This window comes from Lipotes vexillifer, unplaced genomic scaffold (genome assembly GCF_000442215.2).
Source record: "Lipotes vexillifer unplaced genomic scaffold, Lipotes_vexillifer_v1.1 scaffold778, whole genome shotgun sequence".
Taxonomy (NCBI): domain Eukaryota; kingdom Metazoa; phylum Chordata; class Mammalia; order Artiodactyla; family Lipotidae; genus Lipotes; species Lipotes vexillifer.
The window spans coordinates 2,341,665-2,347,821 of NW_006774127.1; the positions used below are offsets into that span (position 1 = coordinate 2,341,665).

Below are 6,157 nucleotides of genomic sequence, written 5' to 3' on the forward strand. Positions count from 1 at the left end.
TCCCTAGGCTAGGGGCCAGCAAGCTCTCTGTAAAGAGCCAGAGAGTAAATATTTCAGGCTCTGCGGTCTGTCCCAACTCCTGAGCTCTGCTGGAGGCACAAAATAGCCACAGACAACTTGTAAGCGAACGACCATGGCTGTAATCCATAAATCTTTATTTACAGACACTGAAATTTGAATTTCATTTGAGTTGTATCATGAAACATTATTCCTCTTTTGATTTTTTTCCCCCCAACCATTAAAAAAATTTAAAAACCATTCTTAGTTTTCGTGCTGTATAAAAACAGCCACCAGGCTGGATTTGGTCTGCTGACTGTAGTTGGACCACCTGTGCATTAGGTGAGGAGTTCTCAAACTTCACTGTGCACTAAAATCAGGTGCCAAAGGTGGACTCCCAAGCACCATCCAGAGACCTCGGTTCAGGGAGGCGTCCAGGAAGCTGTAAATTTTGCTTGCATCTGACATACAATAGGCTAAATGCTTCAAAAAGCACCTCAGTGAGTTGGAAACAGGTGTGGATGACCACACTTTGAGAACTGCAGCTCCAGGCTGAAAAACAGGAGACTTGGTCTCTATTTTAAGAGCCCTCTAAGAGAACCTAGTGAAATTGCTCTTACCCATCCTCCCCGCGAATGTAACAGTCACATTTCACTCTACATTAAGGAGCAGTTTCATGACTTGCTTTTCTTCTTTCTTCAACAAACACACCATTAACTCTTCTGCAGGCCTTTCAACGGCCCTGCCTACCAGATACCCTCCCTTGCAGCTCACACTCCTGCCCCAAGCAATGGGGACACACTGACGCCACAGATCCTCTTCCGCCCGCCCTCTCGAGACACCAAAAGCCGAGAGGGTGCCTGCCGCTGCTCCCGCGCAGCCCGCCGGCTCCGGGGACAGGAAAAATCACTAACGAAACCAACCGGAGGGATTCTGTCAGCCCCGCTGGATGACCCGACTTCTGCTTCCTCTTCACCTCCCATCACCGAGACCCAAGACTCAGGGTCACGGCCACTCCCTACCTAAGAAACTTCGGGTGGGTCGTGCCCAAACTTTTTAAAGGCTTGGATCCACTTCTTCACCGAAGGCGTCAACCCCCCATTTTCCGAGACCCCGAGAGGCCAGGCTGCGCTATCCGCTAAGCCGGGGGGGTTGGGGGCCCCGAGGGAAGACGTCCCATCCCGCCTCCAAGCTGGAGAGCAGCTCCAAGACCCCAGAAGCCAAGGGCCCGGGCCTGGCTTCGGTCCCGCCCCCGCGTCCCGGCCCAGGTTGTCGGGGCCGGAGCCCGTGCCCCGCCCGCTCCCGGCAAACGGCGCCGCCGCGCCGCCCCGCCGCGCCAGGCCTGAGGCGGCGGCGCCGGGCCAGAGGGGGCGCTGTCGACGCCGGTACCTTTGCTATGCGCGCCGGGCCAGGCGAGCCAGGTGCCTGCGTGGAGGCCGAGAGGGGCCAGGGCAACAGGAGGCGCCTCCGGGGGTACGGGGCCCCAACCCCACACTCTATCTCCCCGGCCTCAAAAAGCCCTCGGCTTCCCTCCTTTTGTCACCCTCTCCGGACACCCAACGCCCGCCTCCTGGGCCGGGCTACGGCGGGCGCCGAGGGTCAATTCTCGCGCCACTAGCTTTCCGCCTCCCGGCGATCCCCGGCCAGCCCAGGCAGCAGCGGCAGCGGTTTTAGGGCCGTCGCCGGCCCCCGCCACCCGGACTGGGCCCCGATGGGGGGCGGAGGGACCCCGGGTTGCTCAGAGCCTCTCTCCATCGCTATGCGCCTCCCTCCATCGCTCCGCTGACCGCGGCGCTGCAGAGGCCTCCTCACGCCCGGGCCCCGCCGCACCCGTTGGGGCCGCCGCGCGCGCCTCCCGAGGCCGTTCCGCCGCCGTCCCGCGCCTGCCCACACTTACCCCGACATCGGCGGCCGGCTTCCTGCAGCCCCGGCCCGCGACCCCACCTAAGCCCTCTCAGCCGCCGCCGCTGTCGCGCCGCAGCACGCAGTCCCGCCCCCGCTTAAAGCGGCCGCGCCCGCCGCCGGAGGAATAGGCCCCGGCGCACCGCCTCCAAGTGGGTGCGGCCTGGGCGGGCGGCGGGAGCGGGGAGAGGCGTCACGCCCGGGTGCGCCTGCCTGGCCCTTTAAACCTCTGTCCGCGTGGGCGGGGCCGCAGGCCGGGAGGGAGGGGCAGGCAGTGACAAGCGTCTTTGGTTCGGCTCTTTCTGCCCGAAGTATCCTCGCAGAAGCCAGGAGGCTGGAGAGGGACGCTTGGGGGCTGCTGCGGGGCGGTGAGCACCCGCGGGGCTTCCTTAGCAGACGGCGGACGGGCCCGGGAAGAGGCCACCCCTGAACTGAACGTGGCATGCTGGGCGGGGTTTTCTCCCCAGCTTGAGCCCTGATGGTCCTTCTTAGCCCGGGGAGGGGGAGGAGGTAAGGCGGGTCTTTGGGAAGGCGAAGGCTGCAGACAGACGGAGACTCTGTAAGCAAAGGAGAGCTCAGGTGTTCTGCCTGGAAGAGGCCGGCCTGGTCATTTGTTGCAGCTGCATCACTCCTAGGCTAGACCGCAGTGGACCGCTTTTCAGCTCCTACGCGACGGGGCAGGTGCCTTGGGTCAGAGCAATGATGAGAGGGAGGGGAAAGTGGGGCCCGGATGCCCAACTGAGGTGATGGCTGGACCAGGAGGCCCTGGAAGAGAAAAGTACTGTCAGGCCTCACCTGCAGACTCCATCTATGAGACTGGTTGAATGATGAGCTGTTCCTGGAAGCACGTGGTAATCATGGTAAATGGACGGAGCATGACAGTGATAACCTGACCTACCTCCAGCCCCTCCAGGACCTGGCTCCACCTCCTGCCCCTTCCTGACAGTACTTTCCCACTGCTCGCCCTGCACCGCCCCACTGCCACCCCATCATCACTAACTCACCAGGATCTTTGTTTTCCCTTCTCAGACAGATATATTTCACACCTGTTAATAGTTTGCAATTCCTACAAGATACGTTCAGAGACATGCTCCTTGCTTTTGTTTAATGTTGCCACTCAAGAACAAGCCTCAGCTGAAGCGCTGAGATTGTAAGTGGATATATTTAGTGCCAGTTATTTCTGCCGCAGGAGAAATATAGTGGGTCAGAACACTCCTTCCCCCATGGAAGAAGTTGCCCACCTGCAAGCAAAATCCTCTTTGCTCCTACCACCGCCAACCCCAAAAGTTAGGAGGTCCAAAATTGGGTAAAGTTGAAAAACCTAAGGGCTGGAACCAATGTGCCATCTGAGGTTATTTAATATTGTTGGGGGGGGAGGGTCGAGAAAAAAAAGCAGCAGTACACAAATCCTTTGATAAGTTTCCATTTAATTGCATGTGATAAAGACCTACAGTTGGGGGCGGGCGGGGAGGTTAACATTGGTGAAATTCACATGCTTTCCCATGGCCTTAGCTTCTCCTAGGAAAGTACCCATCAGGCTGCTATGATTTTTGCCTGTTTTCTTGTCTATCTCCTGAATTAGATGTTGGGGACAGTGTTAACTTCATCTCTATCAGATAAATGAGATCATTCACCTCCTCTGCTTAAACCCCTCCAAAGACTTTTCAACTTATCCTCAATCCCTGGGCCTGTGCACCTCCCAACCTCATTTTTCATGTTCCAGCCACAATGGCCTTGCTGTGCCTCCTGCCCACCTAGGACCTTTGTAGCTAATTCTCCTGTCTGGAATGTTCTTCCCTGAGAGGCACAAAGCTGGCTCCTTGTCATCCTTGATGAGCTCAAATGTCACCTCCTCAGAGAGGCCTTTTTAAGGCCCAATATAAGAAAACCATTGCCTGCCGCCCGCCCCCCCCCCCATAATACTGGAATTTTCCTTAGAATCAGAAATTATATTTACTTATTTATCATCTTTTCCCCTCCTAGACAGAAAGCTCCTTTTTAAAAAAATATTTATTTATTTGGCTGTGCTGGGTCTTAGTTGCAGCACGCTGTATCTTCGTTGCCGCGTGTGAGATCTTTAGTTGCAGCATGCAGGATCTAGTTCCCTGACCAGGGATTGAACCCGGGCCCCCTGCATTGGGAATGCAGAGTCTTAACCACTGGACCACCAGGGCAGTCCCTCTGTCTTTCTTTACCAATGTATTCCTTTTGCCCATTGGGTGTTGTCTTAGTCTGCTCAAGCTGCCATTATAAAGTACCACAGTCTGGGTGGCTTACCCAACAGAAATTTATTTCTCATAGTTCTGGAGACTGGGAAGTTCAAGATCAAGGTGCCACCAAGGTAGGTTTCATTCTGAGGCCTCTTCTGTTGGCTTATAGGTGGCATCATCTCACTATGTGCTGGCATCATCTCACTATGTGCTCACATGACCTCTCTGCTCTCTCAAGAGAGAGATCTCTGGTGTCTGTTCCTCTTCTTATAAGAACACTAGTCCTATTGGATTTGGGCCCCACCCTTATGACCTCATTTAGCCTTAATTACCCCTTTAGAGGTGCTGTCTCCAAATACAGTCACTTTGGGGATTATGCCTTAACATATGGATTTCTCAAGGGACACAATTCGGCCCATAAACAAATGTATAAATTTGTACCCTGTTTGGAATAATACTGTATGAACCCATAGGATAGCAACAGCTGGAACACTAAAAAGAGTACAGGGAGCCTCAAAATATTCACTCTGGTGGGCACGAGCAGTCTGCACAAGTGGTCTCTGCATGGAGTGGTTCAGGGCATGAGGCCTCAGCCTGACCTTCTGAGAGCCACCAAGAGGCCATCCTCCCTCCCCTGTCCCCTGGTGTGCTGGAGTCCCTGCTTACCTTTGCCTCACCTGTTTGGCTTCTTGGCCCTAAGGGCTCCACCCCTATGAAGAACATTTCCCCCGTGATGAATTAACAAATCCTCCCTAGGTCTCTTGTGGGTTTCAACAGGGTGACTGGGTGTCCTGTGGTCGAAAAATTCCAGCAGAAAATCCGGTAAAGCTGAGATCTAGGCCTGGAGCCATGGTAAATTCAACAGAGATCACCCTGAACTCCCTTTTGCCTACTTCAAACTACCATAGAATTTAACCTCCAAAGCCTCTCCAGAGCTGATCGGGGGTGATTGTTATCAGCTCAGTGGCCCCCACTTCCCACAGTTACATTTCCATTGCAAGATAATGAGGATTTGTGGTAGGAATATTAACACTAGGGCTGCTGCCCTTCTGTTACCAAAGGGAAATAAATTATACCATTTTGCTAACCTGCTTTAGAAAGATTTTCAGTGACAAAAATTTATATCAAGACAGGTGCTGTGAGAGCCCAGAAGAAGGAAGGTTTCTGGGGGAGGTGATACCTGTGGGGAATTAGACAAAGAAGGGTCACATCAACATCAGCTTCAGAGTGGCCTTGCAGGTGGCTTCTGTGACATAGATGTGACCATCTATGGCTACTGTATAGTTATTCAATATAATAATGTTACACATGAAAAAACCATAATAAATGTTATTATTCTATTTATGCATTTAGTACATTACAAAACCCACTAACAACCAGACCTTTGAATAATGTGAAACAGTCAAATATTTGAAACTCAATTTATAATCTTAATATACTATTTTCTTCTCAAGCACAATTTTCTTCTCAATTCCTGATGGACAAGTGAAACTCTCCCAAGTCCTTAAGCAATTCTAACGATGACAGCCAACACTGATTGAGTACTTACTATGTCCAAGCACTGTTCTATGTGTCAAGTCATTTTATCCTTACCACAGTCTCATGGGGCATTATTATTATTTTAAAGAAAAGTGAACTGAGGCACCAGGAGAGTTATGTGACTTTCTCAAGGTCACATAACTCTCAGAATCCAAAGTCTCCTGGTTCCTAGGCCTGGTATTTGTCCCCACAATGGTGACTGATGCCACCAGGGAGTGCTAGCACTTTTAACTTTCCTAAGGGGACTCACTCAAATCTGTTCCCCCCTCCATCACAGTGAGATGACAATGGGGCCAGTGGGGCCCGTTCTCAGGGGAACCCACAGCTGTCCCAGAAGTTCTTTCACTCCCATGCAGCCTGTCCTGCAATTGTGGTCCCATCAGTGCTGGCCAGGTGAGACGAGCCATCCAACACCCCCTCTGGGTGGGCTCCCTTGCCAAGGATAAAGTAGAGGCAGAGCTGGGACCAGGATCCAGGCTGACGGTGTCCAGTCTTTAAGATCAGCCAGG

The 6,157-nt window shown here is 53.1% G+C and overlaps 1 non-coding gene across 1 annotated transcript; it reads right to left on the reverse strand.

Annotated features, from left to right (window-relative positions):
- Nucleotides 1-4,000: 4,000 nt before the first annotated feature.
- On the reverse strand, nt 4,001-4,073 carry TRNAG-CCC (transfer RNA glycine (anticodon CCC)). Its single transcript has one exon. It is a non-coding gene; the product is annotated as a tRNA-Gly (tRNA).
- Between the last annotated feature and the right edge of the window lie 2,084 nt (nt 4,074-6,157).